Below are 27,233 nucleotides of genomic sequence, written 5' to 3' on the forward strand. Positions count from 1 at the left end.
CTTGAGAGTTCCACTATCTTGTAAAATCCCTTTACAAGTTCTGAACCACACAAGGACAACCCTTCCTTTGTGTTCAGATTTCTTTACAACAAGAGACCCTCGGTCTCTTAATCCCTTTTTAGAAATAGAAAGAAGAGCAAAACGAAATCTCTCTTGAAAGAGATAGATTGAACAATTTGAGCACTCAAATAATTCCTTATTGAATTGCAAGTGTATTGGCCAAGGAATCTTAAGAGGATAAGAAGATTTTGCTTTTTAAGAGGATAAGACCTTTTTGTTATGAAAAACTCTAAGCAAATTCGTGTTCCAAGTCACAAATAAATAGACCTTTGATGACCATTAAAAAACCATTTGAAAAGTTGTGACTCTTGGAAATAATTTTCTGAAAATCTCCTTTGGTAATCGATTACAAGACTTGTGTAATAGATTACAGGCTTTAAAATTTGAATCATAATGTTCAGTAACTGCTGGCAATCGATTACCATCCATGTGAAATCGATTACACAGTGTAAAGTTTAAATTCAAATTTGTAATGGTTGTTGTAAATCATTTTTGGTCACTGGTAATCGATTACATCCTCTGGTAATCGATTACCAGAGAGTAAATCTCTTGAAAATGACTTTTTAACTTAAATTTCTTGGTCAAACCTTTTGCTATTTCAATTTGGAATTCCCTTCCTAAAATACTAGACATCTTCTTGATGTTGTATCTTGTATTCTCGGATTGTTGCCTTGAATTAATCTTGAGAAACGTATTTCCATAAGACACCAAAACGTCATGATCATATGGCATCATCAAAACACCAAAGTCAAAGTCTTTGCTTCTACAAATATGACTAGTAGTGATGTTTACACTATGTAATTGAGAAACTTATGACAATTAAAATGCTCAGGAAGAATCAAATAGTAAAGACCTTTGAATTCCTTAGCAGTACCAATCATCTTTAGGCATGTATTCATTAGCAAAAGACACGGATTATGGGTGAAGATTGCTCTACAATCAAGAGCTTTGGTGAGTTTGGTCACAAAAATGATATTCACAGAAAAATGTTCAACATAAAGAACATTGTGCAATATCAAAGAATCGATTAGAACAATGGTGCCCTTATACAAAGCCACAACAGTTTTTCCATTTGGCAAAGAGACAAGAACTGGTTTAATGGATTGAAAAGAGGAAAACCAGTGTAGTGAACATGTAAAGTGATCTATAGCACCAGAATCTAAAAGCCAAGTGGCTGTACCTGAAGATGGTTGAACAGATATATTGTGAGAGCTTACCAAATTTGCTGAGCTCACAATAGTGGCAGTAGGCTTTGCATTAGGAAGCAGAGCAATCAAATTAGCGAGTTGATCTTTGGAGAGACTAGAAAATGCCTCAGAAATAGCAGATGAATTCAGTTCTTCAGATGAGCAAGCAAAAGCAAAAATTTGATTAGCATATGCTTTCTTGGACTTCCAACTAGGAGGATAACCATGATTTTCAAAGCAAGTATCAACTGTATGATTGTTTCTGCCACAATGTGCGCAATGGCGAGATTGGCCTTGTTTACAGTATCCTCTGCCATGACCTAGAGAGGCAGTAGTATATGAAGGTGCAGACTGCACAGCTAACACAGCAATAGTAGTGGGAAGAATTGCCAAATTCATATGCCTTTCTTGTTGTATGATGATGGAGAAAACCTTCTCAAGAGAAGGCAGGGGATCAAGCATAAGGATTTGAGACCTAGCCTGGTTGTAAGGATCATTGAGGCCTTGAAGGAAACACAAGACACTATCAATGCCTCGATATTTCTGCATAGCCACAATTGATTTGCATGAACCTGTGGGTGAAGAATCACATGAAGGTATCGACCTGAAATTGCAAAGTTCATTCTAGAGAATCTTGACCTTTGTGAAGTAATTGGTGATAGAGAGATCACCTTGCTTCAAAGAATAAAGATCATAATGTATTTGAAGAATTCAAATGTAGTCGCCTTGAGAAAACTGATTACGTAGTGCATTCCACACATCAGAAGCTTGAGTGAACCAAATGACGCTGGTTGCAATTTCTGGTGTCACAAAATGATTGATCCAATATCAAATCAGGTTGTTGCATCGTTTCCGTTGATCGAAATTAGGATTGGAATCACTAGGTTTCTGAATTGTACCGTCAATAAACCTTAATTTGTTCTTCATTTCAAACACCATGGTCATCGCTTGCGCCCAGTCATGGTAATTCAATCCATCAAGCACTACTGTAACAATTTTGTTCGAAGGATTTTCATTAGAGTGTATGAAATAGGGATTGGAGAAATCTTGAACAAATGAAATGGTGGAAGTCACCGCGGTTGAAGGAGTAGAAGATGTGGAAGCAGAAGAAGCCATTGAAAGATTGCAATCAAAGAGTCGCAGAGATCGCGAACGAAGAATTGCAAGAAAAACTCAGAGAATCAATGGCGCAAGATGAAAAGAAAGACATGCAGAACATGAAAATCGTGAATCGCAAGAAAGAGAGAGTTCATCAGAGAGAGCAATTAACAACTGATACCATGTAAGATTTGTGAAAATGAACCCACTTTTTATTGATTAGGGAATAATTCCCTATTTATACAAGAATTGTTACATTGGCCAAGAAGCTAATAAAGTTGTAAAGTAGAATTAGTCTATTAACACATGCAGAGTTAGTTGTAACTAATTAATTGACAACTAATCTAACTACAATAATAACCAATAAATGAGTTGTACAATAAAAATATTGGCTTATTCTAACAGCACTTCTCCTGACAATGAATCAGTAAAGTGTGAGTGTATTCCAAGTTATATCCCATTGGATAATCAAGATGTGTCCAAAGAGTGTCACCCACCAACTACAATCATTTATTGTGTAGAGAAGAACTTCAAGCTAGAGGTGTTTGAGGACACTGATTTCCAATTTGATACTAATTGTGTTCGCGTAACTAGTGTTGATTTGTAAGAAGTCTGTAATGGATGATTGTAATATCGTTGCTATAACTTATAACGCTTCCACCTTTACATGTGCCAAGAAAAGGCTTTCCTTGTTGAATGCTAGAAATAGCTCTTCTTCAAAGGGACAAAAACCACTGCTTAAAGTTCCAAACAATGAGTATGGGACATCTAATAAAGCTACCAAGAAGAAGAGTTTTAATGTAAAAAACTTTTTTAAAGTTATGATTGCAGTTACTGACACACTTGCGTGTTTCTTTGGTGCCCTTGTTGTTGACTATCATCCTTTCACTCAGAGACTAGCAAGAAGAAAGCAGTATCTAAATGCAAGCGCAATTGGAATCAACTTCAGAGAGTTCACCTTCCAGGAGCTGCATGAAGCAAAAGATGGATTCATTAGGATTCTTGGAAAGGGATCTTCGGGCAAAGTCTAACAGGGTACTTTAACAATAAACAACACAGAGATTGGTATTGCAGTAAAGAAAATTGAGAAAAATGAAAGTTAATTCATGATTGAGCTCAAAGTTATTGGTCGTACCCATCAAAGAAACTTGGTGAGGCTTTTGGGCTTTTGCAATGAGAGTAGCCACTGAATTCTTGTGTACGAATTGATGTCGAATGGAGCATTGTCAAGCTTTTTGTTTGGAGAGGGAGAAAGGCCTCAATGGGGTCAGAGGATTGAAATGGCTATTGAAGTCACAAGAGGCTTACTATTACTTGCATGAAGAATGCCACCACAAAATCATACATTGTGATATCAAACCCCAAAATGTGTTACTTGATGCCAATCACACAACAAAGATTGCAGATTTTTGGCTTTCCAAGCTATTACTCAAAGACCAAACTAAAACAACCACTAATTTAAAAGGAACAATAGGTTACATGGCACCTGAATGGCTAAAGAGTGCACCAATAATTGCCAAAGTTGATATATACAGTTTAGGGGTTATGCTATTGCACATTATTTGCTGCAGGATGTGACACCCTCTACCCCTCACATATATACTAATAAGGAAAAAAAATTCAAATATTAATTAAAAGTATTTTTAAAACATTTTTTTTACAAGTCTTTCAAAGGGGAAAAAGGCTCACATTCATTTTCTTCTGCATCATATTCAAACTTGTCCAAATAAATAATAAAGTATTCTCGACTCAAACAAAGTCGTCTAAGCTTCATACAATTAATATAGAACCTATATCCTAATGTCACATCCTATCAGAGCGTTGTGTTCCCGTGTCCTTTAGCATGAGGTTCTTCATAGTCATTCACCTATTTATCTGCTCCCCCGAACACAAGTTCAAGATCATCACAGGATCCAAACACAACAACACACAGGGAGTGAGTTATCACATTCCTAGCTAATAGAGAAACAAGACAATTAAATATACATATTATATAAATGAGATACCACTTGCTTAAACATAGCTCACGTAACTTCACCACTTCGCCATTCAAAATTCACTTTTCAATCATCAATCGCATTACACAAGAATCCCACACTTCGATCATGATATAATAACACATCAATTAGCAAGCATATGCAACAATTATGCTAAGACTCAATCGTATATGCAATGTGGTACCATATCAGTGAAAAACCACCCTGGGGCGCTTAGGAGTACATAACAAGACACACCACACCATGGGTTTGTCATGTCACTCTCACTAAGTAAGAACATAGGGAGACCAGTCACGATGTTTTGCGAGAATGCTCCAACCATATGGGATCAGCATAGGCTTAAAGGAGCACTCAAACCCGGTGACCCCCAAGGCTTACACTCCGAAGAGTCCGTCAGGGCCTCTCCCTCCTGATTAAGGTCCAACCCCTAAAATAATTTTTTGCATGCAGACACTGCTCATGAATTATACAATACACACGACCTTACACTCGTGTTTTAAACACGTTCAACACAATTGCGCTACGATTTAACATTGGTTCCTAAATAGGAAACCTACATTTTCTCTTTAACACTGCGCATCAACGCTTTTCTCAAGATAACGCTGGTCGGGTTATTGTATAATTCATAGCTTACAACACAAGTAATTTCACATCAAGTGTTAACTACACACTTATCCACAACTAGAACTCATTCACAATTTCACATCTCATAGTGTCACAATCCACCATCACATGTTTACACGTATCTCACAAATTACCACATATTCAACTTTACACTTATACTCAATCTCAATAACAATATTATAATCTCAAAGCAAATGTTATTCTACAATTCATCACATACTCACAATTTGAATCATCATTTTATATCCTCAATATAACAATTTATATAAAAGACTATCACAACATGAGGACTAAAACCCCTCAAATAATATTACACAATTATATCAAAATCATAGGTCAAAATATACAAATATCAAGAGCACAATTTATCAAGCAATTTTCATTAGGACATCAATATTTTATTTATAATCATAAAGGAAAAATTGCAACTTAACAAACATCCCAAAATAAAACCTCAATTTAATCCTCTAAGAACTCCTACACATGTTCTCACTAATCCCCAACTGTGAATAACTCATCCCTTACCTCTAAGCGGACTCACGTGTCTTCCCACAGCGATAGCGTCATCTCTAACGGTTCCCTAAGATTCTTCCAGTTTTTCCTCCGACTGCTCCAATAGAGTTCCCAAACGTCAGAGAAACGGAGAAAGGATTAAAGCCTCCATTTGGACTATCTTCATGCGATTCCTTTTTCTCCCTCCACGAACATTATCTCACAAATCCCAACGTTTAAAGCGTGCGCAACTGAATTTCGAACAACATTTCCAAACTTTACGACAATCCAACGGTTAACGAAACCGAGATCGTAGTTTTACCAAGACAGCTCTGGATTTCTGAGGGAAAGAAAAATGTTACAATGAGAGGGGTATTTCTCTTAGCTCAGACGTGATATCCAAATTCCCAACGGTCAGAATTCTCCTAAATGGGTTTTGAACATGCTGTTTAAATTTCACGACAATCCAACGGTGAATAAGTCCGAGATCATCATTTTTCTGAGACAGGTTTGGTGGCCTACGGGAAAAAGAGAGGGTTTTGGGAGAGGAAGAGAGAAAAAACGAAATTGGTAGGCAAAGGAGACTGAGAAGTTAGTCTGAAAATTGACCTAGTATGTCGCTATTTATAACTAGGGATATTCACAACCTATTATTTACTTTATTTATTTATTTTTATTATTTTATAAAAAAAAAGAAACTCTATTTTATTCTCCATCAAATGAATAATAAAATACCCTTCTTATTTTCTCTCAAACCATTATTTTATTATAACTATTTTTCTTTATTTATTTAATTATAAAACATCATTATTCTCTAAAATTTTATATACGAAAAAAAATGGGATGTTACACAGGAGGCACATTGAATCTCGTCACGATGTAGAAGACAACAAAGATGATGATTTGGTTTTTTCAAATTTGGTTTTGAGGTGTGTGATGTCTAGGAAGATAGAGGTAGTGATGAGACACGACTCAGAATAGTTGAATGATTTCAGGAGGTTTGGGGAGATGGCCTTGATTGGACTATGGTGTGTTCATCCAAATCTAGCTCTTAGACCTTCAATGAAGCATGTGATGCAAATGCTAGATGGAACCGTGGAAGTTGGGATTCTATTGTGAGTCGAAAATCAGCTCAAGGCAATCCTAGACTTCGAGGGCTAGGTTCCTCTAAAGAACAAGAGAAGAGAAAAGTGATTTTATTTCTATGCCTTTCTTTACATGATTCATGTCTTTTTATAGCACTGCGGCTTATTGATTTAAAGTTGCTAACCAAATTCTAACAAATTAGTAACAGGTTCAAGGCAAATAACAGAAAGAAGATTCTAGTATCCTAGCAAATAACAATAAAGGATAATGGCAGACAGAATATGTTTGTGGAGCCAATGAATTCCTGCTAGGTCAACACCCCCTATCAAGGTTAGTTACACAAAATCATTCAGGTATTATGGCTTGGTCACCACCCTTTGATTTATGTCTGCTTGCTATGTTTCTGGTTGTGATTGTTTGGTTCATTTCATAACATTCCCATGCTCTTCGAAAAGCACCTTGTCCTCAAGGTGGTAATCAATCTTAAAAGTCTCCCATGATTCCCACAAAGTATCATCAGGAAATAGCCCTTTCCACTGAACCAAGACCAGTAGCTTACACTCTTCATTTGAGTAATCCCATTTAGTGTTGAGGATTAAAGGAGACACAATTAGTTCATTGTTAACTGATGAAGGTGGTAGTTCAGCAGTGAAACTAGCCATGTCAGGTGCTTGGTGTGATAGTTTGATAAAAGAACAGTGGAACACTGGATGAATGCGAGAGTTAGGTGGTAGTTGAAGCTGGTAAATCACTAGACCCACCTTCTGCAAGATTTGAAATGGTCCAAAAAATTGTTTAGTCAACTTAGAATATGTAGCTCCTGTTACTAATGTTTGCGGCGTGGCCTTAACTTCACGAACACCGAATCACCCACCTGAAAGTTTACATCGCGTCTCTTATCATCAGCAAAGTGCTTCATAGTATGTTGTGCTTTGAGGAGCTTCTTCTTTAGATTGGCAAATACAGCTTCACGATTAACCAGAGATTCATCAACAACATCAATGTTGGATGTTCCCGCAACGTACTAGGCAATATTGGGAGGTCGCTTTCCAAAAGTAATCTCGTAAGGTGACATCTGAGTTCCTGAGTTGATGGACGTGTTATATGACCACTCTGCCCATGATAGAAATTTTCCCCAAGTTGTCGGCCGAGAATGGACGAAAGCTTGTAGATACTATTCAATGACTCTATTTAGCACTTCAATCTACCCTTTTGACTGAGGATGATAGGCTAAGCTCATTCGAAGCTTCATGCCACTTAGTATGGATAGCTCTTGCCAGAAGCGACTAAGGAACAGGGGATCTCGGTCAAATACTAAACTGTGCGGCATACCATGGATTTTGCCGACATGTGCCACAATGAAGGCTGTATGGTGAGGTGGAAGAGTACCCAGGTGTATTCCTTTGGAAAATTGATCCAAAACTACCAAAACCATTGTGTGTCCTCGAAACGCTGGCAAGCCCCCAATGAAATCTAGGGACAAGTCCTCCCATGGTCAAGAAGGTACCGGATAATGATACTATCACGGTGATTGTGAGGATCCTTTTCTATTTTCTCACGAAAAGCCAAATATTCTGGATGAAGACATAATTCCTTCTTCAAGTCCTACAAGAATATGAAATTGGGAATGGTTAGTATTAACAATTTTCTAGTGGGGTTTTCAAGAATTCGTGAGAGGGCATCGACGGCGGTATTGGTTTTCCCTGAGCGATACTAAATTCGATAGTCATAACCCAACAATCACGCCAAATAAAGTTGTTGTTTAGGGATCTGCACCACTTGTGACATCAATTCTTTCAAACTCCGGTGATCCATTAGAATCGTGAATTGATGGCCCAACAAGTGTTGACCTCACTTTTTCACCACAAAGGTAATGGCGGCGAGTTCTCTGACATAGGTTAACGAGTGAAGAAGTTTGGAACAAAAAGGCTTGTTGAAGAATGTAATTGGGAGATTTTTTAAGATAGAATGGCTCTCATTCCTACCCTAGAAGCATCAGTCTCTACAACAAAGGGTAATGAAAAATCCGGCAACCTGATAACAGGGGCTTAGCAAATTGCTTCCTTTAGGGTGTCAAATGCCTTTTGCGCTTCCAACGACCAATGTAAATTATCTTTGGCCAAGAGATGAGTCAATGGGGCCGCTATCGAAGCATAACCTTTAATGAATCATCGATAAAAACCAGACAAGCCTATAAATCCTCTCAAGGCCCTGGTGGAACGAGGTGTGGGCCATTGTTGAATGGCTTCCACCTTGGTTGGAACGGGCTGAACACCATTTTGGGAGACCAAGTGCCCCAGATATTCCACTTGTCTCTGAGCGAAGGTGAATTTGGATAATTTAAGGAAGAACTGGCATGCGAGCAACACCTGAAAAACCATCTCCAGGTGTACCAGAAAGTTTTACTATAGATCAAGATGTTATCAAAAAATACAATGATGAATTTCCATAGATAAGGTGCAAAGACATTGTTCATCGTGCCTGGAATGAAGATGGTGCATTGCATAATCCGAATGGCATGACACAAAATTCATAATGACTGTGGGGCGTCCTAAAAGCCGTTTTACTCACGTCACCGTCATTCATCAGTATCTGTGATACCGCTGCAACAAGTCCAGTTTCGAGAACCAACAAGTGCCTCCTAATTCATCCAACAACACGTCTATGTTAGGAATTGGAAATCGGTCCTTAACGGTAATGGCGTTCAAGTCCATGTAGTCAACGCAAAATCACCATGATCCATCACGCTTTTTGACTAACAATACCGGAGAAGAAAAAAGGCTTGTGTTGGGTCTAATGATTTCCCTCTGCAACATTGCTTCCACCTATGCTTCAATCTCTCGCTTCTAGAAGTAGGGATAGTGGTAAGGTCGCACGTTGACAGGCTTTGAAGTAGGGAGTAAGGGGATGGAGTGGTTGGTATTTTGAGATGGAGGGAGGGTGGTTGGAGTTTGAAATAAGGATCCAAACTTATGAATTAAATTTTCAATTTTAGGATACAAAGGTGAGGTGGTTTTGGTTGAAGGAAGCTTTGGAGGTAAGAGGCGAATGTGGAAATAAGCACTGGCATTGTCGGTGCGGGTCATACGGCAGAGCTGGGGAGGGGTGAATGAGTGAAGACCACAGTTAGTGTCTCCCTTCAACTTGAAAATTTGACCATTACTCATGAATCTCATTATAAGGTCATTATAATCAGTGAGAATGGGTCTCAATGACTTTAACCATTGGACCCCTAGCACCACATCCACGCCACACAAGGGTAAGACATGAAGGTCCATGGTGAAGTTCTGCCCCTGTATTTGAACCGCAACTCCGACACACAGTTGGTGGCAAACAAAAACCTCATTGCCATTTCCTACCACGACCCAAAGGGGATGAGTGGGCTGAGCAGTGAGGCCCACGAAATGGATGAGGCGGCCTTACACGAAATTGTGCGTGCTTCCACCGTCAATTAGGATGTGGAAGACAACAAAGATGATGATTTGGTTCTTTCAAATTTGGTTTTGAGGTGTGTGGTGTCTAGGAATCTAGAGGTAGTGGTGAGACACGACTCAGAAGTGCTGAATGATTTCAAGAGGTTTGAAGAAATGGCCTTGGTTGGACTATGGTGTGTTCATCCGAATCCAGCTCTTAGGCCTTCAATGAAGCATGTGATGCAAATGCTAGATGGAACCGTGGAAGTTGGGATTCCTCATTTGGTATGATCAGATGATGGAAGATCAGGTAAGCTAATTTTGGTAGAACTATTTGTTCATTTCTTCATAGTTTTCCTTTCATTGCCAAAGATCATACAATTATGGGTTCTTTTTCTTTCATTAGTCAAAGATTCCTGGCTCTATTCTGATGAATTTCTCTAAGAACTCATGTTGAATACCGTAATGGAGTTTGTCAAAGTGGCCAATAAAGGCATTTTCTACTCTGCAATTATATCACAAGTTTCTCCATTGTTTTGTAAGTTAATTACATTGATACTAGCATTTGTTTGTGCCATAGCTTGATACCTTTTTTGGAAGAAAAATAATTTAGAATGAGACTTGACTCTTTGAGAGAAGAACTGCTTCTAATATTTGGATGGGAGGGAGGTAAGGTAAGGATATGTACATTTTGTAAATAAGAGAGGTATATATATATATATATATATATATATATATATATATATATATATATATATATATATATATATATATATAATGGTAAAATAAAATATTTCGTAAAGTGACTAATTGATACATGCATGGATAGTGTATAAAGGTTTTATGTAGTTTTATCAAATGAAAAAGTTATTATATATAAGTTTTTTCTTACAAAATTATATATAATAAATTTAACAACTTTTATAATAACCAAATGTGAGACCGTGCAAAGCACGATTTAAAACAAAATGTTATAAAAAAAATCAAAGTGAGAAAAAGAAAATAAAAGAAAAAAGAAAAAAAAACAAGAACATTGAATCATCCATGTCACAAGTTACTGGAATATATATATATATATATATATATATATATATATATATATATATATATATATATATATATATATATATATTATAAGTAAAAGTTACACTATCTTTTAATAGTTGATAAGCTTAAATGTAATAGTTACATTAAATATCTACAATTTTGGTAAAATATGCAATTTTAGGATTTTCCTCAAATTGAAAACATTGACAGTTAAGAAATTAATATTGACTATGACTATCATATCACTAAATTTAGATCATACCAAGTTAATTTTTTATCCATCAACCTTTTTTAAATTTAATGATAGAATCAAAATTGTTGATTTTACAAAACTAGAAAATTAAATATCTTTGTTTTAAAATAGAAAAATTAACATTGCGAAGTTTAAAAAATAAAAAGATTAAAATTTTTTATTTTGAAATAGAGGAACCAAAATTATATATTTTTAAAAATAGAGATATCAAAATTGTATTTAAATCTATTTGATTATTAAATAATAAGACTTTCACTTTATTCCCAAAATTTAGTTTGTTTATTTTATTTGTTATTTAAGGTACAGCACAAAATTAATAAAATGCTTAATTATGTCAATTTTTATGATAAAAACAATAACATATCATCTCATCTTACCAGAATATCTTAAGTCTAGCTAATCAAGTGGGTTTTGGCTTCCTTTGCTCAGCCTATTGATGATAGGATACGTTTTTTTTATGTTTTTTTTATAATGAACGTATTTTTTATGTTATACCTTCTTTTATTGTTAATACCAATATGGCAGATGTAATTTCTTCTGCATTCACTAGCGGGTTCTAGTTTTTCCTTAGGATTTTCCCCCTTGTTTTAAGAAAAAAAAATTACAGTAGTAGTAGTAGGTTTTCTTAGGAGAAATTACAGTAGTGTTTTAAGTGTATAATTATGAATTAATTAATGTATTATACTTTGAAATGTCAATAAATAAAAGTAATTAATATTTTCTTAATATTCTCAAAAATAAAAATATTTAACTAATTTAAGATAATAAAAAATTCAAAAATAACACAAAAGAATAAGAGAGTAACTAGTAACTACTAACTAACATGATATTTTTACAAAATTATTGCATACCAAATCCCGCTTCATTCTGTTTTTTCTTACATAACCCAATTTATTGGGCTCAACTAGGTAGGTAACCCGAAGGCAAAATACATGAGATATCTGGCTTTCACCTAGGAGATTAAATTTCTTTATTTTTTTAATTCAAGTTCTACACTTCTACATCAACATTTTTACCAAGCGAGGAGACTTCCATTTCCATATACATTACACAATACCTATGAATGAGATATGTGGAGAAAAAAAAGTATAATAGCATTAAAAAAATGAATAGAGTGAAAAATCATATAAAAAAAGGCCCAAATATTAATTTAATATTATTATCCAACTTTTTCACTTTTTTGCTGGAAGTTGGTGAAGAAACTTAGAAACAACAGCCTTTGACAATGAGAATTTAAGTATTAATGAGATGAGTAGAAAAAGTACAATAACATTAAAAACTAATGAATAGAGTGAAAGTATAGAGAAAAATAGAACAACTGGTACTGCTAGTACAAAGAGGCCATCTTACATAAGTTAAATGGACTATATTTATATCGATTCCAATCTGGTCGTAAAAAGTATTCCCATTTTACATTGTTTCATAATTAATGTAAAAATAAATCATTTAAAAATTGTTGTTCAAACAAAAAAGACTTAAATATAATGTCAATTTTTCAAATTTGGACCTTAATTTTTTTTTTTTTTGCTGTCTAAAATATTTTACTTTTTTTAGACCTCAAAATTTTGAAAATTTGTTTTTAGTCCATTTTTATTGATGCGTTAAAAGATGACAAATAACAATTTATGACAGCTTTTGAAGGTCAGGAACTTGGTTTTTATATCTTTAAATAACTACTAGAATAAGTAATTTGGGCTCAGGGATTGAAATCTCTTGAATCCAAAATTCAATCTCTTCTTAACAACACTCAAAAATCCTAACAACATCCAAAAATCGTGTTGTTCCTAACAACACCCATTTCACCCAAAAATTGAAATCCCCTAATATGTTAACCTTCTACTTTGATATATATGTACTTACTTACTCTGATATGCTTATTATAAAAATTTGTAATTTTTTGACATCATAAAAAGGAAGAGATTATTAGTTTATAGGCTGAATCAATATCCTTATTTTGTTTTGATTTATAACAAACAAAAGTATAAATTTTTTATATGGAAAAATCATTTGTCTTTAGGTCTTAAAACGAATGATAGTAGGATATCATCTTATGGCTAGATGATATAAATAAGCTTTTATTATTTTATATTGATTTCATCTTTGTTTCTAAAGTATGAAATCTTATCAGGATTATGGACAACGCACTTATGATTCTCAAAGTATACCATAGAAGTTTCAAACAAAAGGTCAATGAAAAGGTGTTCACGTAATCTCTTAATGGGTCTACCAAGACTAGAAGAAGAAAAAAATATCAATTTACTTTTTTACGCTAAAGCAAATATGCTTACTACAACATGAGATCTTGTCTACGTGAGAAAGTGAAGATACGCTATATTTTTTTGTTGGAATTTTTAATAAACCATATACAATATCAAATAAGCACAAAAACATATTACGTCAGATTATCAAGAGATTTTAAGGAATATCTGGATCCATAGAACTTGATTAACACGCAGCGGAATCTGATAGTGGTCACGAACAATTGGTTTAATGATTTTCCTCAACCAAATCATCTTCTTCCCACTACAAGAAAAATGACCTATACCTACAAACAAAAATTGTCACTATAAATAGAAAATCCGTAGGTAAATGTATGATAGACTTTGTCCTACGGACATTTCTTCCGTCAACTTTGAGGGGGTGTATAATGACGGTTAATTGTCTGTCACTATAGGTTTTACCTACTATGTATAGTGTGTAGGTAAAAGTCATTAACTTCTACTTACATCTCCTAACTGTAGGTAAAAATCTTTAATATGTACCTATCATCTTCAATTGTAGGTAAATGTTTAGATCTTAGAAAGAGCTTAGAACATACATAATTGAATGTGGGCAGTGCAACAACCCAACGATCCTTCTAGCTCCAACTCCAACTAGCTTTGCCAAGTTCATAATTACCTAGGCCTTGGCTAGAGTAGGCCCCATGCTCATTCAATAAATTCATCTATTCCCAGTATAAAAAAAAAGTCCATAACTCCATCCCTTAATCTTACATGAGAATCGAGAACTAGCCATCGGTACAAAACTTAAGAGAATAACACCAAGCACAAAAGTTTGAAAAGGAACACATGAGCCAAATGTAGGTTCTTCAGCTTATAAAATCTAGCAATACCAAGTGGTAAAGAACTAACAAGTTCCCTTTAGCACGCAGGAAAAACAATCATGCTTTCTACAGAATGTAGTCAGTGCACCACTTTGTCATACATATTCACTCATACCTTATGAATTCTACAATTTGATACATGACATAACTGTACAGAAAAATTCTCCAAAACTAATTATTACAATTATAACTATAATAGAAAAGGAAAAAGCAATTACAGGGTTATTTCCAGAAGAACTATCCAAGCACCCCTCTCCTACAGTCCTACATACTTTAGGCATCAAAATTCAGTTACAATACTTAAGTAGAAACCAAGAAATGAAGCATTGTTGACAGGTACTGACAATAAATAAGTAAATAAATCTCACCCATAAGTATACTCTTGATCGGCTTTCTTCCTAGACGCGGCCATAACAAATAACAAAAATGTAAGAAGACCACATCCAAAAGTCAAGTGAACCGCATCAAGCACTAAACCTGAAAACGCCAAAAGCAGAGATTCAATATGAAATAGTTCATTTTAAACCAATCATCCAAAGCAAACAATTCTGAAAAGTAAAATTATCGTTGTAATGAAAATTGAGCGCTGAATCTGACCTACGCGACCGGTGAAGAGTCCAAAGAGCCATTCGGTGGTGGAGTACGCGACATTGAGCGACATTTTATTACCAAATTTATCCTTCAGCTGCTTCATTTGTAACTCCCCACTCTACCATTCAAACTCATGACATCCTCTCTCTGATGTTTGGTCTCCACTTTTTCAAAACTTGTTTACTCTTTAGCTGTTACTGCAAATTATGCCCATTTTGTTTCAATTCTCAACTCTCACATCAGTTATATTGATAAAAAAAACTACTAATTACATATACAATAAATTAAATTCCAAAAGAGAAACACAACACAGAATATTCATGTTAGAGTAGTTAGTTAAGTGCTTTAGAGCTTATTAGGATTCTATTTGAACTCTGTTAAGCTTGTCGACAGCTATATCAAACAACTGAGTTTCCAATGCAAGCATCCTACGCTCATATAAATACTGTTCACTTTTGTTAATCAATGTAATTAGTATTCTCTCATTCCAGAATATTATAAGTTAGAACTCTCTCTCTCTCTCTATCTCTCTCTCTCTCTCTCTCTCTCTCTCTCTCTCTCTCTATATATATATATATATATATATATATATATATATATATATATATATATATATATATATATATATACACACACACTTAGATTTCTAACAATATGAGCAGTTGGGTATATTCAAAAACAACCTTTGAATTTTCAATAACAATCATGTTAATCTTATTTTGAAGTTTAAATTCACTAATATAGTGAATGGGCACCAAATTTAATGTCCAGCATCAATTTCCAACTTAAAACGCAAGATACTATAACATAACCAAGCTGCGAAGTATAGACTGTATAGTTGTTAATATCAGTTAGTATAGAAATTAATTAAAATATCATGTCAAAGTTACTGGTCAAAAGTGTAAAAGTCTAATGAGAGACGCAAACCAGAAAACAAGAAAATGTCGTAAAAGGTTTACCTTGATATGCGCATATCACTGTTGACATCACTGATGACTGTGGGTTCATAAAAAGTAAGTCCAAGGCTATGTCTTTTACCCCCAAGAATTACTTTTGCTCCCTTCAGATAAAAAGGATTTGAATAGTCACTAGTCAGAACTATTACCATTTGTTACTAGACCTCTTATCCATCTTGCTATATTTGCAAACAGAAAAATAAAGGAAAATGTACATTTGAAAAAAATACCGGTGTCACCGATGATGATGTATTTGAAGAGATAAGCGTAAGACATTCTTAGAGGTTAAGGTTGAAAATTGAGATCGATGGTTGGAATCTCGAATTGTTGTGCAGAGAATAAAAAGAAGGGAAAATGATGATTAGGAATCAAAATGAAATGTAAACAGTTCCAGCCAAGCGAAGCCAGGTGAGGCAAAAGAATACGTTTTCTTTATACTATACCCACTTTCTCTCTCCACATTTTGGATAAATTATTATTAGGTACTTCTAGATTATATAATATGATATATAATTTTAAAAATTAATAAAAAACATGATAATAGTATATAATTAAGTGTTATTAATATTTTTAGATTAAAAAATTTAAATATGTGTCATGGATTAATTGAAACCATAGAAATTTAATACTCCTGAATTTTCTAATAACTTTTCCCTCATTCCTTCCTCCTCCCTTACCACTGTTACGGAACTTTGCTGCAAGCTGCAATCAAATTAATAAAATATTATGATTAATGATATGATCAAGTATATCAGTAGAATTACAAAAACAAGAAATGACACGATGGGAAATTTACCAAATACTTAGATTTAACAACAACAAGTGTATGGATGAAATCTCTCTCTCTCTCTCTCTCTTGCAAGGATCAAAACGAAGTATATATCTGTTTCGTGTAGGGACAAAATAAAAAAATATTAGCAAGCACAAGGACTAAATCTAATAGCTTTATAACGTTGGCAAATGATGAAACAATTTGTAATCGACTTTTCATGTAGCAATAAAATGTTTTTCCATATAGGAACAAAAATAAAAAGTAGCATCAAATGTAGGGGTCAGATTTTTAATTTAACCCCCAAAAGTATTTCAAATTGTAATTTTTTTGTCAAGCATAGAAAAGCATTTTCTTGAATAATGAAGAATAATTCCCTTCAAACTATTAGTGGGTGTGTACACTAGTATACTAGTATTTCAGTCCATCAAAATTCCCCTATAGATCTTGGCAGGAAAAAAAAACCAGGTAAGTGGAACTGTCTATTCTCATTTCTAATTGGGATTTCCTATATATGTGACAATATCTAAAAATAATCCTATATATGTGACAATATCTAAAAGAAGCTAATTTATTTGCAGAGTTGTCTTTCCTATATATGTGACAATATCTAAAAATAATCCTATGAGTGATATCTAGATAGTTTAATCATCGTTTTGTAAGCTTCCAAGGAACTAAATCAGGATTTCTAAATGCTTGGATGACCAGCAACGAGTCGTTTTCCAGCCAAAGAAGATTCCAACCCCTTTGAAAAACAGTTTCTATGGCCAACATAGCACCATTTAACTCTGCATGTAAAACAATTGAAACACTAAGATTAAGAGAAAAACAACCCATAACAGTCACATTGGAGTCCCAAAAAATACCACCACAGGCCGTGGGATCAGGGTGGCCTTTAGCAGCATCATGGTGTTACATTTAACCCAAGAACAAGGCGGGGGAATCCAATCAACTTGAAGGATGGAAAAAGCTCTAGGAGGGTGCACCGTAACATTAAAAGCCTTTAGAATGCTTAAATCAGCTATGAAAGACCTCATAGTACCTTTGCTAAGATTACCAATGAGTTGAACCGAGGCCAAAATCAAGCACTTGGCTGATTGAAGAGTAACCATGGCGTTGTCAAACCTGAGTTTCTTCCTGGAAAGCCATATAGTAGAAATAATATAAACAACAACCGCAATATAAACATGAGTTAGTTGAGAGCTCTAATTCTGATCAAAAGCCAACAAAGCTTCAAGAATAGATGGGGACTACACGTTTTTTTTTAAACAAAGAGAACCATAGCCAAAGAGATTTAACAAAAACACAACCAAAGAATAGGTGATCCGAAGTTTCAGCTACTGAGTGACAAAGGCTACAACAGAAAACAATAGTGCAACCCCTTTTTCGAATGACATCATCAGTTGGCATCTTGTGGTGGAAAATCCTCCAAATTAGAAAGGTTTGGAGGGGGGAACCACATCATTTCAGATCATCTTGGTCTAATTAAGAATCGCACCTTAAGAATTCAAGAAACAGAAAACAACCTTGAGGGAGAGGTTCCAAGAATCAGAGTGGATCCATATTAGTTTATCAGGATAATCCTGAATAGGGATACAAACAACATTGATCTATTGGCTAAGATTTAGCAACTTATGAAGCAGAGATTGGGGAATGAACGAGTTGTTGCAAAGCACTCAGAAAAACAAAAGCTCAGTTAAAACCTCATAACGAGTTTGAAATTGGGATTGAAATTCCAATACAAACCTGCAACATCCTATTCTCCTCCAACTCTGTTTGTTGTGCCTCTATCGCATTCACTTCGTCCTCAGTTTCCAAGATAGTTCAACCTCACGTCCCTGAGATCGAAAACACCACAATTAGGTTTTCTCTTAATTAAGCGAAGGAGAAGTTAAAAGACTAACCTATAGGCACCAAAATTGAGAAGAGCGTTGGTTCGATGAGGATTCGGCGTGACGAGATCGGCAAAGGTGATTCCCCTGGGCACTCAAGTGCTCCTTGATGTTGTTGTGGAGTTTGACAGCGTGAACGAATTCGAAGTGGAAATCGGGGTTTTCGAACGGAGATGAAAAAGGTGCGAAAAGAGGGGAGAGAGATAGAGAGAGGAGAATGTCAAGATTGAGACTCGAGAGTGAGAAAAGGGTTTGATCCTTTGAAAGATAACAAGTCTAGAGAAACACATGTATATTTTATTTAATCTAAATTTAAATTAATTCTTAAAACTATTAATTAATATATTTTATTTTTATAATTATTTGTGTTTGCATATTATTAAATTAATTATTCTTGGTATATATATTTTTAAATATGACTGAAATATTCTAAAAATATTATTAATAAAATATGTATTGTAGAAACTTAGGTCATGCACTTTACTAAATTGTTTGATGATGATGGAACTTATTATATGATTGGATAGCATTTGGTGGTGTATAATTATTTTAGTTTTACCTACATCAAATAATTGTAGGTATAAGACTTTTGAAGTTATACATACACCAATCGACTGTAGGTACAAGTTTTATGAAGTTTCATACACCATGTAGTTGTAGGTATATGTTTTATAGACTTTTTCCTACACTAAGTTTTTGTAGGTAATAGTATTTTTGAGTTTTACCTACACTAATTTATGACTGTAGGCAAAAGAAGTCCGTAGGCATAGGTCATTTTTCTTGTAGTGTCCTTATGGGATCTTCGTTTTCTCTTCAGAATGGGAGAGGAGAAACCGTTTGTTGATTTGGTATATTGGAGACCATAACCATGCCTTATGTTTTAAACCTATTAGGGTTCCCATTATCCCCTAATGGACCAAACTGGTTTCCGCTCATTATGACCATATCAATTATCTGTTGGCAGTCTAATGGGCTCACTTAAATAAATCACTTTATATTGAACCCATTTGAATGTAAATAACTAATATAAATGTTATAATATAATATGTAGCCCATATTAATTAATTAGGAATTATAAAATTCCTAACAATCTCCCACTTGGGCTTCATATTAACCTTAGACATTTATATCACAAAATTCTTTAGGCGCGCAACCGTATATTATTTACTTTTAGACTCCTTTTATACAATCTGGTCCATCTCATATAGCAACAAGAAACCACTGTAGTTTTCATCATAATTTAGCTTGACTAAGCCACAATGATCACCACTGTTACTCATACTCGATGACATAGATCAAATATGGATAAGCGGCATGGAAATTACATACAATGTGATCTTAATCATGTCTATTTCCAACTAGTCCAAACTTTATTCTTTATAGAGATCAATCCAAAATGCAATACAAATATTGCACACAAACAAACTTATAATGAAATGATAAACTTCAACTTTATTTCTGCAAAAAAATCCAAATAACAAAATATTTGCAAACCGTAATATATAGAACATGAGTAAAACTCTCACTAAACTAAGGTACTATCAGGAATTACACCCATATGAGCAGTGTACTCGTGAAAAAAAAAAACTTTAGTATCATACCTTTAATAAGTGGATCAGCTAGCATGGAATGAATTCCTATATGTTCTATACAAATCTATATTTTCTGGATTCTTTATTTAACAACCAAATACTTTATATCGACAAACTTTTATTTGGTTGAATCCTTAATAAGACTGCTAAGATATTGTCTCAATAAACACCTGATGGCTACTTAATGTTGGCGACAACAAGTAAGCCAGTTACAATAATTTAGCAATCATAAATTCTAGTATAATGTCTCATAGCAAAATATTAACTCCACCAACATGATCAAATGTGAATCCTTATGTGAAGTGATTGCTATTAAAACATTCTAAAATAATCAAAGTCAGAATACCCAATGATCTCTAAACTTTTAGACTTTCGATATGAAAACACATAGTTTCTTGTTCTCTTCAATTAACGCATAATGCGCTTTATTACTTCTAGTGTTACATACCAAGATTACTCATATATCACCTTAGGATTCCCACAAAATAATTTCAAACTCTAAATTTTACACATGTAAATTTGGGATTCACATATGAGTAATTTAAACCATAGTAGTAAGAACAACGATAATTAAAGAAGAGAACAATAAACATGTAACGCACAAATAATCTTTATGGTAAATTTCAAGACCCAAACAAGATACCTAGTGCACCATTAATCCTCAATCTTTGGATTGAAAAAGACTAACTGCAAGTGGTACTCTCAATGCATTGATCAAACATTGGTGATAAGTCCTGTCAAACAAAGGTTGTCTTTGGACACTCCATTGCTCACATGGAAAACATTGGTGATAAGTCCTGTCAAATAATGATTTTCTTTGAACATTTCATTATTCACATGGAAAATCACACTATTTATAATCACCACATGTTTACCATTGCAAGCATGTAATTATTCTGTCAAATTGTGTCTTCCTTTGGGCCAAGCACAATTCACATGAATAATTTCATGCAACATCTGTGTAAATTCAATCATATAAATTTATGCAACAGAGGTTACTTTGGCAACATGTTGTTTCAATCAATTTAACCAAAAATACAAGACAATTTAATACAATAAATGGGAAGTCTTAAAATTACACAATTTAACCAAAAGAATCCTTTAAAGATACTAGAGAAAAGGTTTCTTTATAGTCAATGCCTTCCTTTTGAGAAAAGCCTTTAGCAACTAGACGAGCCTTATATCTCTCGATATTACCCTTTGAATCCTTCTTGATTTTAAATATCCATTTACAACCAATAGGTTTCACACCTTTAGGCAATTCGATTAGATTCCAAAATTCATTTTCACTCATAGACTTCATCTCATCCTTCATGGCATCAATCCAATTTTGAGAGTTAGAACTGTGCATAACTGTGCATAGCTTGACAGAAGTTGATTGGATCATCCTCTGTTAAACCAACACCATCCTTATGTTCTTGGAGAAATATAATATAATCATTTGAGATTGCATTTCTCCTCTCTATAATGGATCTTCTTAATGACACTTCTTGAGGTTGTTGAGGTTGCTCTAAAGGTATTTGAGGGAAAACCTCTTTGTTGTCCTGTTCTGGAACAATGTCAACAGTTTGAACATTGTCTTCTATTGCTGGAGTTGTGTCTTGAATAGCAATAGGTACGAGGACTTGATCATTGTAAATAACAGGTTCTTCCTCAAAGACAACATTCCTTATGTTTTCTTCCTTCCCAAACTCAACTTTCTCAAGAAATCTCACATTTCCCGTCTCGAAAAAGGATCTTAAGGTGGGATTGTAAAATTTATAGCCCCGAGAGCGTTCAGCATAGCCAACAAAATAACAGCTAATTTTTCTTGAGTCCAGCTTTCTTTCATATGGCCTATAAGGCCGTGCCTCAGCTGGACAACCCCAAATGTGAAAATGTTTAATGCTTGGCCTTTTACCAGTCCAAAGTTCATAAGGGGTTTTATTAATTGCTTTACTTGGCACCCTATTAAGGATGTAAACTGCGGTCTTTAAGGCTTCTCCCCAAAGTGACTCTGGCAAAGAGGAATGACTAATCATACTTCTCACCATATCCTTAAGAGTACAGTTTCTTCGCTCTCCTACACCATTCATGCTGGGTTTGCCCGACATAGTGTATTGCGGAACAATTCCACACTCTTTGAGGAACAGCGCAAAAGGTCCTGGACGTTGTTCTCCTGATCCATCATATTCCACACTCATTTATTTCCAAGTTGAAGTTCAACCTCAGCCTTGAAAGTTTTAAAAACGTCTAGGGATTGGGATTTTTCATGTAACAAATATAGGTAACCATATCTAGAGTAGTCATCTATGAACGTAATGAAATATTGTTGTCCATTCCAAGAAGTTGTAGGAAAAGGACCACAAATGTCTATATGCACTAGTTCTAAGACGTCTTTAGCTCTTTCGGCACCTAATTTCCTTATGTTTGTTCGTTTACCCTTTATGCATTCAATACAGACCTCAAAGTCTGATAAATCCAAAGGGTCAAGAATTTCATCCAACACAAGTCTCTGAATTCTTTGTTTAGAGATATGGCCTAAACGCTTATGCCATAAGGTGGCTGAATTCTCATTCAATTTTCGTTTTGTACCATGTGAACTTATTTGCAGTATTTCATTATAGGAACTAACAACATCAAGCATGTAAAGATTATCAATTAAAGAACCAGAACCAATCATATTTGAATTTTGGTAGAGACTAACTTTATTATTTCCAAATGAACAAGAAAATCCAAATTTGTCCAAACTAGAAATAGAAATCAAATTCCATCTAAAAGACGGTACAACAAAAGTCTCAAACAAATCCAAATAAAATCCAATTTTTAACTGTAATCTAAAAGTTCCAATAGCTTCCACTGCAACCTTATTGCCATCACCCACAAAGATGAATCTTTCATCATCACTTGGTAGTTGGCTCCACAGGCAACCCTGCATAGTCATACTTATGTGAGTAGTAGCACCAGAATCTACCCACCAAGTATCTTTAGGTACAAAAGCCAAATTAACTTCTGAACAAACTAGAGTAAGAAATTTATCTTTCTTCACATGTCATGCGGCATACTTGGGACACTCTTTCTTCATGTGTCTCGACTTCTTGTAGAAGTAACAGGTAAATTTCTCATCCTTATTTTGCTTCTTTTGCTGAGAAGTCCCTTCCGCAGCACCCTTAGCCTTTTTCATTTTCTTATTCTGAGAGGTTGAAGTCAAGTGAGCACTTTCAGTCCTATCTCTCTACAGCCTCTCCTCCTCTCGCACACAGTGAAATATAAGCTCATTGAGAGACCATTTGTCCTTCTGAGTGTTATAGCTCACTTTGAATTACCCAAAGTGTGCAGGAAGCGAGATCAAAACCAAGTGCACGAGCAGGTCTTCACCAAGCTCTAACTTAAGTGACTTGAGTTTTGATGCGAGATTAGACATCTCCATAATGTACTCCTTTATGTTTCCTTTGCCTTTATACTTCATGGAGATAAGTTTGGCCAAAAGGTTACTCGTCTCCGCCTTTTCATTTTTGGCAAAGTATTGCTAAATTTCCTCAAGGAATTTCTTTGCACTTTGACCCTCAGAAATAGAGCCCCGAAACGCCTCTGGAATGGAGCGCTTTATGATCATAAGGCACATTCGGTTGGACCGATCCCACTTCTCAATTTTTTCCTCATTAGAGGTTTCCGGAGTGGAAATGGGTCGTTTTGTCCTCAATGCCAAGTCCAAATCCATACAGCAAAGAACAATTTTTACGGCTTCCTTCCAGACCTTAAAATTTGTCCCATTTAGCATTGGGATAGAATTCACTTGGGCAGTAACATTTGCAGCACTGGTAATATTAACTAAACAGAGAACACAAAAAAAATGTTCACAGATAATCAAAGAAGTCATATAAAATATATATAACAAGACATGCAAATATTTCCCATAACAGATCCATCACAAGATACCTAGCACAACATTAATTCTAGTCTTTGGACAGAGAAATTAATTTGTAATTGGTACTCTCAACGCAATGATCAAATATTGACAATTAGTTCTGACAAATAATAGTCTTTCTTTGGACCGACTATTATTCTCATGAAAAAAAAACTTAATAATTGTCACATATTTATCATCGCAGGTATGTTATTATTTGGCCAAATTGCGTCTTCCTTTGGGCCGAACACAATTCGCATAAATAATTCCATACTAACATCCATGCAATTTAATTAAATCAATTTACACAATAAAGGTTACTTTGACAACATAATGGTTCAATCAATTTAATTAAAATTACTGGACACACAATCAAATGGAAAAGATCTGTAATGGTTAAATTTGCACAAATTTGCACCCAATTGTGATAGCAGTAAATGTTTGAAAAACTACATCATAGTAAACTAATTACGCACCCGAAACAAACATATCACGATACTATCATAAATTTATACCAACCACATGAATAACATAAATTATCAGCTTATCATTTATGAAATTGTGTCACGTACTAAATGTCAACACGAGATACGTAGAACCTTTATCCCAAATAGAATAATATGTCAGCAGATGCAACACAAACAAAACAAAAAATTGTACAATCCCGTAAATCAAATGTAGAGGCCTTTTATTAATTCTAAAGAGGAGAAAAACTTTGTGGCCATAACACATGAATTTAGGGGTTTTACAATTTTATTGATCAAAATAGTTTCTCCCCAAAATAAAATTAGGGTTCATATAACTAAAATGATCCAGATATAATACATATCAAATAGAGCTTTAAATCCCAATAATCTAACAATAATGGTGGCTCTGATACCACTTGTTGGAATTTTTAATAAACCATATACAATAACAAATAAGCACCAAAATACATTACGTCAGATTATCAAGAGGTTTTAAGGAATACCTGGATTCATAGAACTTGATTAACACGCAGCGGAATCTGACAGTGGTCACGAACAATTGGTTTAATGACCTTCCTCAACCAAATCACCTTCTTCCTTATGGGACCTTCGTTTTCTCTTCAGATGGGGAGAGGAGAAACTGTTTGTTGATTTGGTATATTGGGGACCATAACCATGCCTTATGTTTTAAACCTATTAGGGTTCCCATTATCCCCTAATGAGTCAAACTGGTTTCCGCTCATTAAGCCCATATCAATTATCTGTTGGCAGTCTAATGGGCTCACTTAAATAGATCACTTTATATTGAACTCATTTGAATGTAAATAACTAATATAAATGTTATAATATAATATGTAGCCCATATTAATTAATTAGGAATTATAAAATTCCTAACATTTTTATCTTATCAGAATGATTAGTTGGTGAAAGATATTGAATGCAACATTCATTGAATCTAATGACTATTTTCTCTCTCAAGCTCTCACACGAAGAGAGGAAGAAGTAAGAAGGCACAACAGGCAATGACTATTTTTTCATGCCTATCTATAAATACTTGCATACCTCAAAGCACAAAAGATAGAATATCTAGTTGTTTGTAACCATGCATATGAAAAGCTTTCTTATAATACTTGTGCTTTAGAATATCATGAATTTAACTTGTATATCCATTTGATAAGATAATATGATTGTGAAATCTATCCATAACCATATTTGAGTGTTTGTTTGAAGAGGTAATTGTAAAACTACTTAGGCAGGAAAAGTGGCTCGGAAAGAATATTTATAACTTGTAAACATACAGTGAAACCTAGTAGTTTAATAAGAATTAAGCATAATTTCAATAGTAGAGACGAATCATATAAAAAATTCTCTTGTGTTGGATGCTTGAGCTTTCTGCTATCTTTATGTTTTATCTTTGTGTTTCAAAAAGATCTTTTTGGGTTTTTTTTATCAGAAATGTTTTCCAAAAAGATTGTTTTTTCTTTAAAAAAGCGTCTTAATTCGTAACAGATATAATCTATTTATGATCTTTACTTCAGACAGAATTGAAGTCCTTTTGCGAAAAGATTTGCAAAAAGTTTTTGAAGTATAAAATAACTACTACTTTTATTGCAGTCGATCTTTAAATTAAAAGAATTCAATAATGTTAATTAATTAATTCATCTTAACTTAGTAGCCTCTCATTCAACTACTTATTTTCTAAGTTGAGCAACTCATCTAAATGTTAATCAGCTAATATCAATTATCATTTGACCAAATAGTAATAATTTTTCTAGGTATGCCAACATATACAAATAATTTTGAAAATATGATATTTGAGATTGCTGCAAGAAATTATTTTAGGTTAGCTAGTTATAGAGATAGTATGTAAAATACATTCGATTAGGAAAAGAAATAGAATATTGAAATAATTTATTGAAAAAGTGAGGAGAATGAGATATTAATTTATATAATTTAATATAATATAAGATTTTAATAATTTACATTATTTAGAATAGAAAACATTAAAAAAAATGTTAGGTCGGAGAGTAGGGAGAGTGATGTTATGATCATTCAATTCAAATTTATATATATATATATATATATATATATATATATATATATATATATATATATATATATTGACAGTTGTTGTTATAATTGGAATAGAGAATCTTTTTTTTCAAAAAGAAAGAAGAAATTTTGATTGGTTTTGTATCAATTCTATTATATTTATTGACGGTTGTTGTTATAATTGGAATGGAGAATTTTTTTTTCAAAAAAAAGAAGCAATATTGATTGGTTTTGTATCAATTTTATTATTTTTATCTCATTAAGAAAAAAATCATTTCAGATAAATAGAGATGAAGTTATACTTAAAACCAACAGTAAATAACCGAAATAACTAGTTATTTTGATATTCTTTCATTTATCAAGTAAATTCACTATTATATTATAAACTAGTATATTTTTATCAAGCATGTAAATCAACTAGTAAAATATTATTTTAATTTAACTAGGAGTTTTGAATTCAAATTCTAGATATACAATTGGGTTGAATATTCAAAAAGAGATCAAGTATATACAGATAAAGACAAAGAAATGTAATTTGAGATGGTTGAGGGAGAATTTAGTTAGATAATTGTGGAGATAATGTGTGAATGTACCATCAAATAACTAAAGAAAAAATATTAAGAATGTCTAAGGGAGAGAGAGTGTGAATTTCACTCTCTAAATTGTTT

General features: G+C 33.9%; 2 long non-coding RNA genes and 1 pseudogene across 2 annotated transcripts; 1 reads left to right on the plus strand and 2 right to left on the minus strand.

The window, feature by feature from the left end:
- Window positions 1-16,378, plus strand: part of LOC114396947 — a 32,264-nt pseudogene extending 15,886 nt beyond the window's left edge.
- Window positions 14,327-14,834, minus strand: LOC114395453. The gene is made up of 2 exons (XR_003663022.1): window positions 14,729-14,834; window positions 14,327-14,631 (listed from the first exon to the last, which is right to left on the minus strand). It is a non-coding gene; the product is annotated as an uncharacterized LOC114395453 (long non-coding RNA).
- A 678-nt stretch (window positions 16,379-17,056) lies between the features above and the next one.
- Window positions 17,057-18,824, minus strand: LOC114395452. Its single transcript, XR_003663021.1, has 4 exons — window positions 18,581-18,824; window positions 18,423-18,514; window positions 17,719-17,813; window positions 17,057-17,464 (listed from the first exon to the last, which is right to left on the minus strand). It is a non-coding gene; the product is annotated as an uncharacterized LOC114395452 (long non-coding RNA).
- Window positions 18,825-27,233: the final 8,409 nt, after the last annotated feature.

The sequence above is a fragment of the Glycine soja genome, chromosome 18 (genome assembly GCF_004193775.1).
Source record: "Glycine soja cultivar W05 chromosome 18, ASM419377v2, whole genome shotgun sequence".
Lineage (NCBI taxonomy): Eukaryota > Viridiplantae > Streptophyta > Magnoliopsida > Fabales > Fabaceae > Glycine > Glycine soja.